General features: G+C 48.3%; 1 long non-coding RNA gene across 1 annotated transcript; it reads right to left on the bottom strand.

Annotated features, from left to right (window-relative positions):
- Nucleotides 1–1,155: 1,155 nt before the first annotated feature.
- On the bottom strand, nucleotides 1,156–14,410 carry LOC144118640 (uncharacterized). Its single transcript, XR_013312086.1, has 3 exons — nucleotides 14,327–14,410; nucleotides 13,244–13,309; nucleotides 1,156–1,265 (listed from the first exon to the last, which is right to left on the bottom strand). It is a non-coding gene; the product is annotated as an uncharacterized LOC144118640 (long non-coding RNA).
- Nucleotides 14,411–14,660: the final 250 nt, after the last annotated feature.

Here is a 14,660-nt window from a genome sequence, read left to right as displayed (position 1 = left end):
TACAGATAATTCATCGAAACGATAACAAATAGCTCAGGCTAGTCCGAAAAGATGGCGCTACACATACGCACCAGCATTTGTTTTGGGGAATCATTTCTAAAGAAGAAAATAGTCTCGAAACTTTCAGGAAAAAGGTTTATCATTGCGTTAACGTGAGAAATTTGGCTAGTTGACAAGTATTCGTGGTTAACGAGCGCAAAAAGACGAAGATGCAGCGAAGAAGACGACCGAGCGCTTGTGTCCTGCTGTCGTCCTCTCTGCGTCTTCGTCTTTTTGCTCTCGTTAAGCACGCATTAAATAATTTTTTTGTTATAATCTAGACATTTTATTAGAACTGCAATATTCAGCATCAAAATCTGGTAGTACCAATGAGGCGTTTTTTATATGACTCCGTGTGAAAAGTCAAAGCAGCATTTTTTGCAGGAAAAAGTGCGTTGGCTCTCCTTCCCACGGCAATAACACAACACTGATTTGGTACAGAGAGCACGCACTGTTCTGTAGTCAGCTGTATGGAGCAAAACTTTGAACTATGCATGTCTGATGAGTATGCGTGTCTCTGCTTGCCTGAGGAGATTGTGCTTAGGCCTCAGGCCAGCGCTTCACCCTGCCATCGTCGCAGCTGCTCCTCGGCGTTCGTGAGTTAACTACCCTCGTCGCCTTGCAACTTTCTCTCCTCAAAAGAGCGGTGGCGAGCACGGCGAGACATGTGTCCACAGGTTTGGCTTTGACGAAAATATTGCGCTGGAAACAGAGTCAAAGTCCCGCAGAAGGATGCGTCTGCTTTATTCTTGGCACGTTCAGCAGACGCGGGGAAATGTTCTCATTCATCAGAATGTTTTCGTGCTCCTAAATTCATGGTTGAAGTTCTTTGGCCAAGCGGTAAAGTACACGTGTGTTGAAAAACCAAGCTGCAACTCGCTCGCCGTCACATCCTGGTGAAACAAACCGAGCCGGTTTCGAAACTTGTCTTCGTGTCGAAAACGACCTTAGTTGGAGTTAATGTCACAGAATTTAACTAATGAAAGGCGTTAATTTACACGATTCTCCATACGAAGAGCTCCAAAAATTTTATTTTGTTTTTCGTACGCTTTGATTAGAGTATTGCTTGCCCCGGTATCAGTTGCGATAGCTTATAAATTAAAGTGCATTCTTGGAACTCATTCTGTAGCACACCTTCCCTTTTTCCAATATTTGCAGTAACCATAGAAGCATCTCCCAAGCCAGCAGTCAAATTCCTTCAGACCCTGCTCACCAAGCCGTTTGAACTGCAATGAGAGAAAGCGCAGAATTACGCAGAAATTTTGTCGGAAGTAGAAACACATCAACAATAGCAAAAACGCGTTCAAAGTGTGGAAGCGTGCAGCAGAAAACCAAAAGCAGGCTTTTAAAAGGTCTTGAAGATCCGCATATCTAGGGGGCAAAAAAAAATTTGCGACATTCAAGTTCTGCATTTAAGGGTGTGGCGCGACACCTTTACAGGATCCCAGCAGCAGTTTTTTTTCCCATGCACGCACGGACACTGTTTTCATATGATGCGAAAGACCACGAGATATGCATATAATACTCCGCTTTAACGAAGCCCTGCGAGCGTGCTTGCGTGGCCCACTGGTAGTGTCTCTAACTCGCAACTCTCCCAACTAATTTCATTATACAAAACGTGTCCTGACGATATTTTAGTCATGTTGCGACCTTAAAATCAGCAATTTTCTGTTTTAAGCACTTTTCAAATACGCGAATTCAATGGCTGCATAGTCGCCTTTCCGACCAATCTGGATTGATCGCTCACAAGAATAACAGACGTCGCCGCATTTTTTGCAGAAAGAGACCTTTAAAATTATTGCTGTAATGATTTTGAAGCTCTGTGAACACAGTGCGCGGTAAGGTAGAACTGCTACGTTTACGAAACGGAAAAAAAGTTTGTGGACGCTTAAGTTTTGCCTTTAAGGAAAGAACGCAATATGGTTATCGGGTCCAGTTCTTACTGCCTACTCAACACTCAGACAACGACCTAATTTCTAATTAGCATGCTCATAATCAGTCCTGTACGCATTACTACATGTCTCTAAGACGCTGCATTAAGTCAAAGACCACGAAGCATTCACTAGGTACCTCTTTATTTAACGGTAACCAACGAGCCTTCGTGGCATATAGGTGGAGGGTCCTTTTCGCAGTCCGAAGGCCCTGGGTTCGATTTCCGCCCAAACACAAATTAGCCCAATTTCCTTTTCAGTTAAACTACCCTCGGCTTTAAGAACCTCCCTGAGAAATTTTGAATAATAAAAATATTAAATTTCAGAAACTTGTTAAATAACAGAAGTTCCTGAAATTTATTATGGTTTGCTTCCATCTGCATTTTTTCTCACGGCCAACGATGACGCCGGCTTTTCTGGCACACAGCAGCCGAACAATATCGAATTAAAACTGCATTTCTTTATTACTATATCTCAGTAGACCGAGTCCAAACTTTCATATCAGTTACGAAGAAGTTGTAATGTGTAAAGTATCTGTCGAAAAAGCCGGGTAGTATTTCAGCGCGAGCAAGAATCAACCAAAATATTGTACCCGAAGACGCAAAGCGTAACTACCAGAGTATTGCAACTGGACGTATAAGTAAAACAACGACACGCGCAAGCTGATAACCACGCTTGGGGACAATCTGATCAAAAATGCGTTGCAGATAGACGAACCGTTAATCACGGAACCTCTCTCAGCAACACAAAAAGTTTGACCAGCTGGCTCTGGGCACGCATCAGCAGCAGTGACCAGATTGCGAAATGTAAAAAGGAATCATTTGAAATAAAAAATAAATCTTCGCGTTTCTGAATTTTATATTAGGAGCCTGATGTCTTGTCATAGGAGAGGAGGCATTCACGCATCGGGCATTTATTATTTAAAGCGGCAGAAACATTCTAGATGAGCTCGATAAAAGGTGCAATGTTGACAGCGTCAAACCATTAGTTAGACTAATTTTATAATTCCATGACATAAATCGGTAGCAGATGCAAGCTGTGAACGTGTGAAGTAGGGGCTGAAAAGAATGAAAAACTTTTTTTCGCGAATTAGAGTCCTTGAATAATGTTTTCGCATGGATCCAAAATACTCGTTTAATAATAACAGAAACTAATTATAGCAAGGCATGTATTGACAGCAGCACGTGGTCTAATTGATGTGTTGTTGTGAAGAATCCTGGGATAATTTAGACCACCGAAAGTTCTCTCAGTGGCCTGGTACGACCTACCCAATGGGCATTATTTCATCTTTCGTTTATTAAAAAGCGGCCGCCCTGGCCAGGATTGAGGAGGATCGTGCGCTGATCAGTCAAGCGGCGCTACCATGAATACACTTCGGAAAGTTTAGTAGTACGCGCCTAAAATTCAGCAATCTCATCCTTGACGTCACTGAACGACTACTGTATGTCACAGAGTTAGCGGTAAAAGCGAAACGGGAGAATTAAGGATTACCCGCCGCGGTGGCTCAGTGGTTAGGGCGCTCGACTACTGATCCGGAGTTCCCGGGCTCGAACCCGACCCCGGCGGCTGCGTTTTCATGGAGGAAAAACGCTAAGGCGCCCGTGTGCTGTGCGATGTCAGTGCACGTTAAAGATCCCCAGGTGGTCGAAATTATTCCGGAGCCCTCCACTACGGCACCTCTTCTTCCTTTCTTCTTTCACTCCCTCCTTTATTCCTTCCCTTACGACGCGGTTCAGGTGTCCAACGATATATGAGACAGATACTGCGCCATTTTTCCTTACCCCAAAAAAACAATTATTATTATTATTATTATTATTATTATTATTATTATTATTATTATTATTATTATTATTATTATTATTATTATTATTATTATTATTATTATTATTATTATTATTATTATTAAGGATTCTGCTTGAAAAAAGATATTCCGTTTAACCTGTGCACGACAACTTTACTGTTCAAATATTTAATAACCTCAAAGATACAATTACTCAGATAGGGCGCATTTAAGTACGATGTAGCGTAGAGAGAGAGAGAAACAGGAACGGAAAGTCAGGGAGGCTAACAGGCGACGCCCAGTATGCTACTCTCTACGTCAAAAGAGGAACGGAGGGAGATATAGAAAGGGAAGAGAGGCAGAGAGAGAGAGAGAAACAACTTTATTGCCATAGATTGGCGGGATTTAGGGCAGGTGGGCTTGGTGTGGCCCCCAGGTGGGGGCGACTTCCTGGGCCCACGAAATGAGTGCCAGTTGGATGCTCTTGTCTGGCCTTTTGAGGAGTTCGTTCCATCCATCTTCGGAGGGAGCTGGCAGTAAGGTTCGAGGGGGCGGAATTCCCGCGCAACCCCAGAGGATGTGAGCCTGGGTGGCGATTTCTCCCTGGTAACAATTTTGGCAGACGGGGTCGTATTCCCCGTCTGTGATGAGTGAAAGTCTAGAATGGCTAAGGATAGAGTGTGTCTGCAACCTGCGGAGCAAGGTGGCTTGCGCTCGGTTCAAGTCGGGGTGTGGAGGCGGGAACTGGCGTCTCATCTCTCTGTAGAGGTTGGTAATTTCGGCAAAGGTCTGGGGAGCCTCGGCAAGAGCGTCTGGGTCCGTGGGGCCGGCCGCCCGGTTGGTTAGTCCTCGGGCTAGTCGGTCGACCCCTTCGTTTCCAGAGTTTCCCGCGTGGGCGGGTACCCAGACCAGGTTGATCTTATGGTCGGGAGTGCAGCCGCGAAGGATGCTTGCAGCGGGGTGGCAGATAAAACCTGCCGAGTAATTTTGTATTGCTCTTTTGGAGTCGCTGAGGACTGTGCGCGTACGTGGGTCAGCGATGGCCAGCGCGATGGCGGTTTCTTCTGCCGCTGTCGGAGAGTGAGCTACTACTGTGGCGGCGGTGACGAGAGTAGACTGTGGCGTGGCTGCACAAGCCACGTATGTGTTTGCACTTTGCCGTGCAGCATCTACGTATATTGCGTGTTCGTCGGCAAGGTATGTGGCATCTAGTGCTTGGGCTTTCAGCTGACGGCGCGTATCATGGCGGCCAGGTAGCATGTTTTTGGAGATTGGTTTTATAACTAGGCGGCTATAGACCCCTATCGGAATGGGCGTCGTGGGGTGGACGTCGCCTATGGGGTTGATGTTGAGACGGTCAAGTATGAGCCGCCCGTGTTTAGTGCGGGAGAGGCGGTGGATTTGGGCGGTCTTGTGTGCCTCTATGAGTTCTGTGAGCGTGTTGTAGATGCCGAGTTGGAGGAGGTGCTGTGTGCTGGCGTACTGAGGTAGCCCCAGTGCCGCTTTGTAAGCTGAACGTATAATGCTGTTCACAGCTTCCTCGTCCTTCCGGCGGAGGTGATAGTAGGGGTAGGAGTAGACTATCCTGCTAATGAGGAAAGCTTGCGTGAGCCGACAGAGGTCATCCTCCTTTATACCTCTGCGGCGGGTGCTGATGCGGCGGATAAGGCCGTTGATCTGGTTGGCTGTGGTGCGGAGGCGCTGAATGGCCTCCGAGTTTTGCGTGTTGTTCTGTATTAACATACCCAGAACGCGAATAGTGCGGACCGGAGGTATGGGATGTGTGTCGACTTGAAGCACAATAGGTTCTTGCGGGTCGGGGACAGGCAGGCGAGCTCGTCTGTCCCTGATGACTAGTAATTCGGACTTCGTGGAGGAGCATGTGAGCCCGTTCGCCTGTACAAAGGAGTGTACTTTATCGATTGCTGTTTGGAGGGAGTTTTGGATTTCCCCGTCAGAGCCAGAGGTGGTCCACAGGGTAATGTCGTCGGCATATATTGAGTGTTTAATGTGAGGTATCTTTTCCAGGAGCAGAGGGAGGCCTCTCATTGTAGTGTTGAAAAGGAACGGAGATAGGACTGCTCCTTGTGGTGTTCCTCGGGTGCCTAGTGTGATCTTCTCACTGTGGACGTCTGCAATATGAAGTTCTGCTGTACGGTTATGAAGAAAGTCGGCGATGTAGTTGTAAGTGCGAGTGCCTACATTCATTTGTGAGAGGTTTGCCAGGATGGAAGCATGTGACACGTTGTCGAAAGCCTTGCTGACATCTAGGCTTAGGATGGTTCGTGTAGCTCGGATGGGTCTCGGATCGAGGATGTCGTGTTGGATTTGCCACATAATGTCTTGAGTGGAGAGGCCGGTTCTGAAGCCGATCATAGTGGGGGGGAAAAGGTCCTCTTGGTCTACGTGAGTGTGGAGTCTATTGAGTATGACGTGTTCCATGACCTTTCCCAGGCAGGACGTGAGCGAGATGGGCCGAAGGTTGCCCAGCTCGAGTCGTTTGCCTGGCTTAGGTATGAAAATCACTTTGGCATGCTTCCAAGTGTCTGGAAGGCGACCCTCATGCCAATGTTGGTTGAAGAGGTCCGTGAGTGCTTCGACAGACTGATCTTCGAGGTTACGAAGCATCTTGTTGGTTATGTGGTCGTCGCCAGCGGCCGCGGTGGTTTTAATCTGGTTGAGGGCGGCGCGGACTTCTCCTGCCGTGATGTCGGCGTCCATGTTGGTGTTCTGAGCACCCGTGTATCCTGAAGGGATGGGAATTTCAGTGGAAGTATTGATGTATTTGTCTTTCAGGGTAGCGAGGAGTTCCTCATTTGTTCCCTGAAAAGCGTGTATGACACGGGTGAGGTTCTTGTGAGATGTGGATTTGGTGTGAGTTGGGTCCAGTAAATGTCTGAGCAAGAACCACGAGTTTTTGCATCCTAACTGGCCGTTAAGACGGTCGCAGGTTTGATGCCATTGCTCCTGACTCAGTTTGACGGAGTAAGCTTCGATCTCTCGCTCGAGGCGAACGAGACGGAGCTTGAGGGGTCGATTGTGCTTTTGGCGGAGCCAGCGAGCCCTAAGACTGCGCTGGGCCTCCCACATGTGTATTAGTTTGGCGTCGGGAGAGGGGCCATCCTCGTTCTGGGTAGTCGTGGAGGTGGCATTGGCGGTGTCTTCGAGAAGTGCGTTTGCCCATGCGTCCAGGTCGTCTATGGGGGCCGAAGTGCGTTTGGCGCGCACGTATCGGAAGGCGTCCCAGTTAGTGTGCCTGATTGTTCGGTTGGGGGCTTTGCTGTGTGTAGCCGTGAAGGTTGTGCTGAGAACATAATGGTCGCTACCTATGTTCATGCCGAGGTTTTCCCAGCGTGCGTCTGGGATGTTGCGGGCGAAAGTGAGATCGGGGCAGCTGTCCTGTGTGACACTGTTTCCAATGCGAGTAGGCCTGTCGGGGTCTAGGAGCAGTGTCAGGCCCAGTGTTTGGGCTGTCTCCCACACTTTGGCTCCCTTACGACCGCATGCTTTGTGGGGGTAGCCCCACTCGGTATGCGGCGCGTTGAAGTCACCTAAGATGAGTAGCATCCCTGTTTGTGCAGTCGCGCAGGCCTTACGAACGAGGGTTGCCACTCGTGTGCTTTTGTCGCTAGGGGGGCTGTAGACGTTAAGGATGTGGAGCGGGGCTTGTGAGCGACTGTTCGGTAGGACCTGTACGAAAGTGTGCGGAAACTCGGGGTAACTAAGGTCTATATGATTAGCTGCTAAATTTCGGTGGACCAGGATGGCGGTGTTGGGCCGTTGGTCTGGTGTCGTTTGTTGGTTATATGCGGCGTAGCTGGTAAGTTTCGTGTCCATGTATGTTTCCTGAAGTGCGATGATGTGGGGGGTGTGCGGCTGGGCCTGCAGGGTGTGCTCCAAGGCTCGCCGCTTCGCCTTGAAGCCCCTGCAGTTCCATTGCCAAACTGTGAAGGGGGAGCTAGCCATCGCGTTTCCCGTAGGGTTCGGGCGCTGTGATAGCGCGACGGGTGATTTAAGAATGCCGCCTGCACGTGAGCGCGCGGTTGCACTCTCCGATGTGGCGACAATAATGGGTGCTGGGTAGTTAGGAGGGGTTGGCGACTGCAAGGGGGTTGCTGATGTCGGGGGATTCGTGAGGGTATCGAGCCTGGCATGAAGGGTTTGGATGTTGGCTGCCATTGTGGCGCAGCTTTCTACTAGACGGTCAATGGTGGGGGCGAGTCGAAGGAGGGCGCCCTCGAATTGGGCCATTCGCGCATCAGCTGCCTCGAATTTGGCATCTATGTCTGCTTGTGAGGAGGGGAGAGGTGCTTTACGCTTCGTGCGCTTAGGCTGCTCAGTGTCCATGCGTGGATCACCTACAGGGTCGGATGTGGGAGCGTGAGCCACCTGCTGTGGTTGCAATTTGGGGTTTGCCTGTGCTGATTCTAGGCTATGAATTTTAGCGTTTGCTTTGGCCAATTGTAGCTGTAGTTCCTTGACCATATCTGCCAGCTCCCTTACCTGTGAATCTGGTGGAGAAGCGGTGACTTGTGCAGGAGTCTTCCATCCAACTTGTTTGGCTGCTTTGGTCCCCGGCCGGGCTTGAGAGCTGGCCCGAGAGCTGGGTGAGGCGGATGTGGAACGGCTGCGAGTGCGGCTGGAAGGGCTGTCGCTGCCGTCGCTGCCAAGCGGGGGGAAGGAGCCGTCCCGCAGTAGGTTGTCGTCGCCGCGTTTGCGGTCTCGGGACCGGGACTGGCGTCCGGGGTTTGCCAAGGTGGAGCCGGTATCGGTGTCAGTGACCGACGGGGAAGACTTGGGCCGAGTGGAGGACGTGAACCGGTATTTGCAGCTTCTGCTGCCTGTAGGGTGGGCACCTTTGCAGACGATGCATGAGGCTTGGCACGTGGGCGGTTGGCCAGCTGGAGGAGGGTCATGGGCTGCGCCATAGCGTCGGCAGGTCGGTTGTCGCGGGTGGGGGCACACATCCGCCCTGTGGCCTAGCTTCCGGCAGTTGAAGCATGCCTCCGGACGGCGTTTGTAGGGGTACACCTCATAAGTGAAGCCGAGATACCTCACGTAGCGGGGTAGCTTGGCATTGGCGATAGACACCACGAAATGTCGTGTGCGGCCCATGCGGCGTGCGGCGACTACGGGGAGATCAGGGTTTCGAGCTTGGAGCTCAGCGAGGATCTCAGAGTCGGTCTCGTGACTGTAGGCTCTGTATATGATTCCTCGAACGGAGTCATCGGGGGCTGGGGCGTACGTGGCTACCCGGATGGCATTGGAGTCAATGGTTAACGTTTGTATTTTAGCATACAGGAACGCCCGTTCTTTTTCCGGTGTGCTGATGGTAACAGTGTTGTTTGTGGGGTGGATGCGGACTTGGTCGGCGGTGATTGCAAGGCGGCCGTCGATCTTGGCGGCGTTGTAGATGGCCATCGCCAATTTGGCCGGGCCGACTGCGTTGAGGTCGACGGTACCTTGCGGTCGGAAGACGATTTTGTAGTCCTCTGTAGGCAGGCGAGGAAGTGGTCGTTTTTTAGTCGGCGGTGGTGGACGGCCGCGGGGTCGTTGGTCTGACAGGACAGTGGTGGCTGCAGGCGTTTGGGTGTTGGCCGGCGGCGTTGCCGGGGGTGGCGGGCGTCTGTAGCGGCGTTGCATTTCGAGCGCCGTCCAAGTGCCATCGGCCAGCTCCGCGGCGGTAACATCCGTGCCGGTGACTGTGTACTGCATCTTTAAATGCAGGGAAGCGCCGTCGAGGCGAAGCGGGCGTCGCCGCCGCAGGTGGGAGCAGAGCACGCACTAGACGTGCTGAGCCGTTAGGCCTAGCTCCCGCGGTCGGGCGTTGCCGCAAATCGGCCGTAAAGTTGAAGACACTCGCCTGAAAGTAGTTAAAAGTCCCACAGGTGACGCCGGATGGGTGGCGGGCCGTCCTGTGAAAAATTGGTGGCTGTAAATAGCCGGAAACTGGTGAAATCGCCGGAAAAACGCAGACCGCATATAAGATGCGTCCGCTCGCTCCGAGCGCAGTCGGCGTTCCGGAAGAGAGGCAAGAGGGATCACGTTTAACGTGTCCGTTGGCAATTATTTAAAGGGTACACAGGGCATACACTGACAGTTCACAACCTTGCATTCAGGATGTAGAGTAGCAATAGACAACACCAGTAAGCTCTTTCAGGACTCTAAATATGTCATTACGAAGAGCGAAAATATAACAGCTTCTATTCCCATAGATCCAAGAGAAATTGCTGAAATTTTAAAACTAAACAAGAAGTGTACGCTACCCGTCGAAAGACAGTATAATATGCGGGAAATGTAGAATGTTTCAGAGAACGGTGGTGCCCTAAATGTACTCAAGAGAAAATAACCAAAAGGCAAATCATAATACGCGCAAAGACCGAATGTGCGAAATGCCATTACCAAATAGATAAGGAAGCTAAATAACCAAGAAATTCTGCAGAGACCTACACAGTATCCGAAATATAGAACACGATAACTACAGAGGAAGTGCTGTGGAGAAACGGGACATCCCACGTGTAAGAAAAAAGGAAGGCAAGAAAACATTACGACCAATGCAAAGGGGGAAGACAACAAATGAGGATGACAAGTGCAAAACTCCTAAAGGACGGTGAGGGGATCGCGCTAATAAAACTGGTCTTCATGTATATGCAATGCTTACAATTTCAAGGACACCAGAATCTTGGAAGTACGCTGGCAATGTCTGCATTCACATGAGGGGAGAAGTCAGACTTGACAGATTAGACAGGTGAGCTCAACCCCCGTGGCTTATGAGATGTTTATCAACGTACTCGACAACAGTATCGACGAAATCTTAGGCTTCAATCAATAAAAAGAACAGGATGACATTCAGAAAGGGTGCACTAAAATGGACCATATTCACGCAATGAACCAAGCGATCAAAAAATGAGCGAAGTATAACTGTCCCTTATATGTAACCTTCACCGATTTCCTGAAAGCACTCTTGTCAATGGAAACCGCAGGATTCACTCAGGAATTCCGAACGCAGGCTTTAGAAATGGTACATGCAAAGGTACTGCAAATAATATGTAATTGTTGCAAAGGAACCATATTCTTCAATATAGAATGTGAAAAATTACAGGCAGCCAGAGTATCAGGCAGGAAGACAGGTTTTCTCCAGTACTATTCTCCGATCTTTGACATGGGCTATTCACAGATATGTATAGTGATGAACCGGGGATATGATCATTGGCGAGTATTTTAGAAATCTTCAATTCGCTGATGCCAGTGTCTTGCCAAATGACTAAGAGGCCAACTTACAGGACAGCTTGAGAGAAGCACTTGGAAGGGAAAGGAGAAAGCTCGGCCGAACATTTGGTATGCAGGACACTAATTAATGCTCAAAAGTCTCGGAATGCCACAGCACTTTATGACACCCAGAGAAGCGTTAGAGGGAGTAGAAGAAGATATATTTAGTACAGGTACCGGTCGCAGACGCAGAATCACAATGGGGTGCAGGGTATTTGGGAAGCACTCACGTATCATAAACGGCATTTTACCAACATCCCTTCAGTTCAACGAGATGTTTCGATAAAATAAAACCGCTAACCATGAAAGGAAACGTTCAGTGTAACGTTAACAAAGATGAGAGCCGAGTCGGTCAGAGAAAAAACGCGAGCTGATGACACTCTATGACACTCTGCTTACGCGCCGTGGTGGCTCAGTGGTTAGGGCGCTCGGCTACTGATCCGGAGTTCGCGGGTTCGAAACCGACCACAAGGGCCGCGTTTCGATGGAGGCGAAACGCAAAGGTGCCCGTGTGCTGTTCGATGTGGTCGAGGTGGTCGAAATTTCTCCAGGGCCCTCCACTACGGCACCTCTTTCTTCCTTTCTTCTTTCACTCCCTCCTTTATCCCTTCCGTTACGGCGCGGTTCAGGCGTCCGCCGATATATGAGACAGATACTGCGCCATTTCCTTTCCCCCAAAACCAATATTCAATTTTCATTTTTCACTCTACTTGAAATAGCGAAGAATAAATTGACATGCGGAGGAATCTAATGTAAAGGTTAGAAACCGATGGTCGTTAAAAGTAACCGACAAGCGAAGCGAAGGGGAGGAATGGTGGCGAAAAATCTGGAGTGAGGATGAAATTAGGTATTTTGCAAGAAAATTCGGCCGTGGCTGGCACAGGGCAGGATTAATTGAATGTAAATGACAGAGGGCTTTGTAGCAGTGGGAGTAGTCAGTCTGATGATGATGGTGGCCGCAGCACGCAATAGACAACTTTACCTGGTCAGAAAAACCTTACCCTGATTATCGTACTAACGTCCAGAGTTGAAAAGCGCCCAAGATTCCTACTTTGCTGAAAAAGAGTGGCTAGGTGTATATCAGTAAAATCTGCAGTTGCTAGTATTGAGTATGTTCCTGTCAAGTCCGTTGCCAGCAAAATTCTGGCGTTTAAACGAGAAATCTTGAATGGGGATGAGCGAAGAGATAATCTATCTCGGCACTGTAAGGCCGACTATTTCAGAATAACGTTTATGTCAAAGTGAGCCTGTAAAGCAACACTGGAGATGTCCCCTTAAGCGCACCATTCAAAATAAAGCGGTATTCACGTATACGGAGCTGTCATTCGACGGAACATTCTATATATCAAGGGCCCATTCTCGTGAAGTGGGCTTTGAAGGGTTCGGCTGTGCGACATTGCTCACCTACTGGGAGCGCCAACTACGTGAGGAACAGGCAAAACCACATGCCTAACCAAACGGGGTATGGGCTTAATAAGCTAGCACGGCGGGTATGGTTGCACGCTGCCTTCGATCGGCCTGGCGTACTCGCTATTTATTTCAGGACCGTTTCTTGCGCAAAAGCCTGGTTCGATATACCGCTTTTGGTGATGTAATGGGAGTTAACCGAAGGCTAGCAGCGGTTTTCCACTGATATGCTTCGCTGCCCAAAGTACAGCGGAAACGAACTCGCCTTAATTTCATTATTAGCACCCTCTGCTGCGGCTTAAGTGTGAAGCAGTTGCGTTGGTGCCGAGCTAAAGTACAGAAGGGTGCTAGATAGCGCTGGTGGGCGCGTATACTTCAATGTTGGTAACCCTGTGCCGCGCCCCATTTTAGCGTTTGCTAAATGACATCGTTTACGAAGCGCGGAGCTACCACGGGTGCACAATATTTTCGGTTCTAGAATTACAATTCAGCTTGCCTACGGCCATGGTTTATTTACGTAGACGTACCTATAAATATATGTATTTCGTCGCCTCATTCGAACACGATATATCGGAAATTGACAGCAGTTTTGAAAAGTGTCCTTTGAGTTCGTACTCCGATTGCAATTACTCCTACATGGATGCCGAAGTACTCTTTGGAGTAACAAGTAATACTTATTAAATACTTGCGTAACACGGAATCGTGCACTTGTTTAAATAATTCCTGTTCAGTAGGCATTTACATCTCCTTCATAAAATTTTGAAATATGCTTACAAGGTTGTAATAAAAGCAAGTAGTTGGGCTTAATAATACTCACCACGCAAGGATAATAATTCGGGCGCAGCTTGCCTCCAGGACCAATGCATCCCTTATCGCCTTCGGCCTGTAGAGAGCGCACCAGACAATTAGCTGCAGTAGACTATCAATTTGATGCGTTGCAGTATACCGTGAAAAGAAACGTACACTCGTCGCGGCTGTTCATTCTGCTCCATTCATGTTTTTTTTTTGCCCGGTAACTTGCTTGAAACAGGTTAAATGCATAAGTTAAGAAGCACTTTCAAATACACTGAAATTTTATCGCTACCTTCATTTATTTTAGTGCATATGTTCACTGCTTATGTAGTTACACTAAACATGAAAGCGAGTGGGAAAATACCTTTGAACATTCGAAAGATCTGCTCCAAGCAAGATTGGTATGTTGGAAATGCAGTCGTTATTATTCATATTACGACTAATCAACCTAATGTTTCCGTTCCGCTGTGATCAAATGACGGATCATGAATGTTGTCAGTTCGAAAACGACGCAAATTCGTCGTGCTCTATAAGTTCCTCAGGGGTTTTATGTTGTGCGATGGGCCGCCTGAATGAATACCACATACCATTTTCGTGAAGAAGCTACATAGATGACCCTTTCTCAATTAATACTGTAACTTCTACTCGAAGAAGCTACATCAAAGGGTCGTTTTTTGCAAACGCCTTTGAGCGTGTTTATGACAGACCTGTTTTTGATGAAGCTATGTAAGTTTTGAAAGCTGAAATAAATTGAAAAAACCAACACCTTGAAATATCCTTATCGTTATGTTTTCGCCGTCCGTCGATTAGGAAACAAGCTTAGCTATAGGCGTGCTTTGAAATAACGACCTTTCGCTGTGCAACTGGAACCGTAGTTGGCTAATGCCTCTAGGCACTGGGCTAAATTCATTGGGTTACTGCTGTTACTTATGCGCCATTTTCATTTATTTAAAAATTTGGTTGTTCAATGGACGTTCTACAGGTTGTTTTTATTAATGTTCCTAGATTACTAAAGGCTGGTTGTGCTACCTATGCCTGGAATATTTTGCAAAAGTTAATTGAGCAAAACATCATGTGCAACTGCGATAGAAGTGTAGAACTGGCTTACCATACGCGCTGATACCACGGGAGTCTTGAGCTCTTTGGGTCTTTCTTCTTTATATAGGCTGTTAGTACTTTTTAAGACTTTTTCTCTCTCTTGAGAAGGATTCTCTGCAAGAAAGGGTAGAAAAAAATTTTAGACGATCAGTGCGAGTGACCGGGCAGAGTATGCATTGGCATTACTATTCCCCTGGATGGAGCAGTCAATGCCGCTGACACGTTTAGTCCGTTCGAAAGGGTGGGATCATCTAGTCCGCCACGCATCCCCTCCGGCCACCCATTCATATTCTCTCACTCAGTTTCCTTGGTGAAAGGGGAAATTTTAAATGTAAAGATAAGTG

The sequence above is a fragment of the Amblyomma americanum genome, chromosome 2 (genome assembly GCF_052857255.1).
Source record: "Amblyomma americanum isolate KBUSLIRL-KWMA chromosome 2, ASM5285725v1, whole genome shotgun sequence".
NCBI classification, from domain to species: Eukaryota; Metazoa; Arthropoda; class Arachnida; order Ixodida; family Ixodidae; genus Amblyomma; species Amblyomma americanum.
The sequence above is the reverse complement of the archived record's forward strand: the minus strand, read 5'-3'. Positions and strand labels throughout refer to the sequence as shown.